The 5,000-nt window shown below is 45.5% G+C and overlaps 1 pseudogene; it reads right to left on the bottom strand.

The window, feature by feature from the left end:
* Positions 1-4,725: 4,725 nt before the first annotated feature.
* LOC124563800 overlaps positions 4,726-5,000 on the bottom strand; it is a 2,970-nt pseudogene continuing 2,695 nt past the window's right edge.

Raw genomic sequence — 5,000 nt, 5'->3', positions numbered from 1 at the left:
GACCCACTTCTGCCATGTCTCTTCTTTCGCCTTGGCTATTTCCTTGTTGAACCTGTTTTTAATTTTGTTGTAGTTGCTCTTTGCAGCTACCAGAGCAGTTTCGTTTCCGCTTTTGCGTGTGTGTTGTAGTAATCGCCGTGCAGACATGGTATCCCGCCGCAGGTTTGCTAGTTTTGTGTTCCACCATGGTACTGGATTTTGCACCTGTCTCTTCCTTCTCATTGATTTTTTACAGCTCTCATAGACTGCCACCTGCAGTCTGTTTACCTTTTCGTTGACTCCCTCCTGTGGATTTTGTAGCCAGTTCTCTGTGGCACTAATGAGCTGTCTATCAAAAATGGACCACTTTGCACAGCTTGTATTGTAATTTGGGAGTTCTTCTTTTGCCCTCATTCTTTGGGGTACTCTGGCCTCATAAGTGATCGCCCTGTGGTCACTTGATGTCCATTCCTCATGGACCATCCACCTACACAGCATTCTGGCAGCTAAGGGTGTACATATAGTTACATCGATATTACTCTCCCCATTGGGCCCACTGAAAGTAGTTAGCTGCGATCTCTCATTTATGACCAGAAGACCATGTTGAGAGATAAAGTCCTCCAACTTTCTGCCTGCCTCGTCTGTTGTTTGGCTGTGCCAGACTGGTGAGTTGGCATTTGTATCAGCTCCTATGACTATTGCTTTCCCACTCAGTTTGTCCAGGATGACCTCCAATTCTTGGAGGAACTGATCTATGGGTGAACCATATTGGCAGTAGAGGCTAACTACATAAATCTCGCCAAAATTCCCACTTACACTAGCAACAGCCATGTGCTTGTTGCAGAAATTTGTGAGCTGCATTGCTGTTAGTGTCTGCGACCTAGCTGCTATAGCTGCCTTTGTCGCTCCATCTTTGGCGCTATACATGAGCTGGTAATTTGGGGGATAGCCTACTACTTTGTTGTTTATACAGTAGGGTTCCTGTATCAACAGCACATCCACATTCTCCTCATTTACCCTCTGTGCCAGTTGATCAGGGACTACTTTTGCCCTTTGCCCATTTATTTGGAGAATCCTTATGACATTGTTCTGTGTGCCAGTCCCTTGTCTTCTTCCAGTTCGCAGAACTGAATCGTCCCTACTGGCCATAATCAGTTCTGTAGGTTATTATGGCCTTGACTCTGTTATATTCTGGGCAGGATTTCTCTGTTACGGCATGGTTGTGTGGCTTCTTAGCACGCTTGCAGTTTGCACAGTGTGCTTGCTGATCTTTCGTTGGGCAGTCCTTGTAGGTGTGTCCAGATGCTGCGCAGTGACCACAGGTGTTTTCTGCACTCGTGCACTTTGCAGCTGTGTGTCCATGTCCCTGGCATTTAAAACACCTGTTTATGTTGTTGTAGTTTCTCACTTTGTGTGAGGTACAACTTACGTAGACACGGCCCTGCTGTGTTAGCTTATTCCAGATCTCTGGTGTTGTCTCCAAAACCAAGTTTACATCTTCCCGTTCCTTTGGGCCAGTCTTGAACAGCACCTTGATGCCATCCATAACTTCTTCCTGAGACGTGTTGAGCCTGGAGAGGTTTCTTTCAAACAGCTCAGTTTTCAGCTCCTCTTCTGTTGTCTGTCTTGGGACGTCGAAAATGATTACTTTTGGATTTCTTTTCTTTGGATCTGATATAGCAATTCCGGACTGAGCTATGTCTCCACACTTCCTTATTTTTTCTGCATCCTGATCGTTTGGGACCTCAAGAACAATGCCTTTGTCTTTTACTGCCTTACATTTTGAGATCCTTACATCTTTTAGTGAAGTGGCGATTAGCGTCCTTACTGTTTCTTGAAGTTCTTTGTCCGTTTTCTGAGCTCCCTCTGCTGGTTTGATCATGAGAATTTTTGGTTGCTGGGTCTTCCTGGGCTCGTTTTTTGGTATGGATGGTTGTGCCGCTGCCTTGCTGGCATAGCTCTCGACTTTTACAGGAGATGTATTTAGAGTAGCCTTGACACATCTCAGCTCTGTTGTGAGCTCTAGAATATCCATTTCATATTTCTTCAGTATCTGCTCGTATACTGACAGTTTCCCTAGTATGAATTTCTTCTGGGCATTGTTTATCTTGTTGTTCTCGTTAAACAGAAACGCCTCCATCTCTTCTCTTATGTTTGTCATTGCTTGTAGGTCGGTACATGTCTTAGCTCCTTCCTTGTCACTTGGATTCATGGAATTTCGGCCCACTTCCTTTCCTATATCTACATTTTCTTTACTGGGCCCCATTTTGGGGCGGCTTTTCAGAGCTCTTCTCTTCCTTAGGGCTTAGACTTCCACCTGTGATGAGAACACTTCAGGGAACAGAAAACTTCTATGGCAAGTTTGCTCTAGGTGCCAGCCACTATCCTCTTCCACCTTCACACATTTACATGATATTTCTTATGTAACTAGAGTTCTATAACCTAAAATAAAAAAAAAGAAAGTAGAGTTACTAACCTAATAATAACATGAGAAGTATAGGGGCCCTATGTAACCTACGATGCTAAAAACCAAGGAGTCTATTTCCTATCGTCGACGTTCATGCAGAGCTGACAGCTACACAGTACATACGACTTAACTTCTCTGAAAGTATTTCCTAACCTAGCATGGACTAAACAATAAGACACACATATTGGGAGAGGGAGAAATACAAACTACAGACAAAATGATAACAACGAAGGTGCTGTCACAGCACACGATTTATCTTTTCAGTTCCATTTCCTAACCTAACACACATTTACACAATATTAAACACCTGCTCAGCCTGATCGGTTTCCTTCCATCGATGTTCATGCATGAGAGCTGTCACTGCACTCGATTTTTCTTTTCAGTTTACTATCCTAACCTAACACATAGTTACACAGTTTCATAATTACAGACACATGTTGCACACGATCTTTCTCATGTTGATAGTGTTTTACCCTAACAGACAGCAGAGGATGTAGGGACAGGCTATAATTATACCACCTGCAGGAAATGTGAGGGCAGACTATAACACGTCAACAGAAAGGCTGGTATCATTGGTGACTGCCGAGCGAGAGGGTCAGTTCTGCAATAAGAGCCCTACTCATTGAAGAAATGAGAAACGTGGAGGAACAGAGAGCACTTCACTAACTGCAGCTTTCGAGTTTCGGCGATGTGACTTCCGATTACGAAAGAAGAATGACAATAGCTGCTATACTATGGTCGGAGAACAAGGCATTTTACACTCCATCTGCCAGGAGATGAACCATATAGCACTCGCCTTGTCTTGAGTTTCCCCTAGAGACCGTCGCTAAGCCACTGCTAACAGATTTCTTCGCGCAGCGTGCCGCGCAGTACAGGTCGCCCGCGCGTGTGCGCAGGCCGTAAGGAAATACTGCTCCACTGCTATATTATGATAGAAGGACCACTATTTCTCTACGTCAACCGATAGAGGATGAAAAGGCGTACGGGAACACGTGTTTGATAGTTTCCTACAGGCAGGATTTGGCCGCAGAAATCTGCAGTTCCCGTCACCATTCGGTCGTTTCGGTATCTTTGCTTGCAATGGCAGTACTATTGAACTCACAAGGAAAAACGTGCTTCCCTCTACATCACTGGATAGCACGATACATGGAGAACACTATCACATGCGCACAATCCTGCTACCGAAAGCCGTCACGTGGATGCAAGCGGATTACTACAGAAAACGCAGTGTGCGCGCGGTCCGACACGTGGCCGCTCCGATGTCGTCACTTACAGTGCCTATAGCTCCTAAACACACAAAAGAATGTACACTTCTCTGTTCATATTTGGATAGGGAAACACATGGGGAACAGCAGTGCATGCGTTCAAAACAGCTATCAGCTACCGTCAGGCGGATGCAAACGGATTACTGCATAGGCGCGGAAGAAAGACGACGCGTGTGCGCGCCCATAGGAAAAATCAATTTAATAGCTCTATTCTAAAAGGTACGCCACAAATTCTCTATGTCGTCAGATAGAGTACAAGAACGTCTATCAATCGGTGGTGTTGAACTTTTCCGAACACCCCCTCTTTGGATGATTATCGGCAACTTCCGGTCGCCACGTGGTTACCACGCGTTCTTCGGTTTGATTGCCTGTATCTTTTAAACTATCAATGGAAAACCCACTTGTTTACACACTGTCCGCTGGAGGAAGACCTGGAGAACACAGCCGTGTACTTGAAGGCTAGATAACGACTGAAGCTACGCGGATGGAAACGGATTTCTAAAAGCACGTGGTGCACGCGGAGATGCGCGCGAGACAAAGGGCAACACACGACCACCAAAACAGCACTTTCCAGGCACAGTGGGTCACTTTACTGTACATTTACAGATGAAATATATTTACTGCACCTGTCCAGTACCACTGAAGTGGCAAGAATTCACGAGTTTGTGGTAAGTCATGGCTTTACGAAAACATCGGTTTTTTTCGAAAAAAAGGACACAAATACCTTTTTGAGGACCCAGGAGATGCGCCAGCACGTCCCACGGTGTAGTCTGCGTCGGTGAAGCACTTCACATACACCACAAATTCCGTAACTAAGACGACACAACGCTAAATCTCCAATTTCGAATACGTCACCATAACACAAAAACGGTTCGACCGAGGGCAAAGATTTTCCTACACAGGCTGTAATGTCACAACACGAAACTCTGTGCCAAAATTCACAATAATCGCACTCGATTTACCCACCCAAAATGCCGAAAGAACGGGAGCGCACGCGACGCTCGACCGCGCGCGACGATATGGACAGTAGATAGGGACAGCGGGAATCTCGTTAATCCATTCATGCGCGTCACTAATTAGATGACGAGGCATTTGGCTACCTTAAGAGAGTCATAGTTACTCCCGCCGTTTACCCGCGCTTGCTTGAATTTCTTCACGTTGACATTCAGAGCACTGGGCAGAAATCACATTGCGTCAACACCCGCTAGGGCCATCGCAATGCTTTGTTTTAATTAGACAGTCGGATTCCCCCAGTCCGTGCCAGTTCTGAGTTGATCGTTGAATGGCGG

This window comes from Schistocerca americana, unplaced genomic scaffold (assembly GCF_021461395.2).
Source record: "Schistocerca americana isolate TAMUIC-IGC-003095 unplaced genomic scaffold, iqSchAmer2.1 HiC_scaffold_124, whole genome shotgun sequence".
Classification (NCBI taxonomy): domain Eukaryota; kingdom Metazoa; phylum Arthropoda; class Insecta; order Orthoptera; family Acrididae; genus Schistocerca; species Schistocerca americana.
This window is presented reverse-complemented; position numbering and strand designations above follow the sequence as displayed.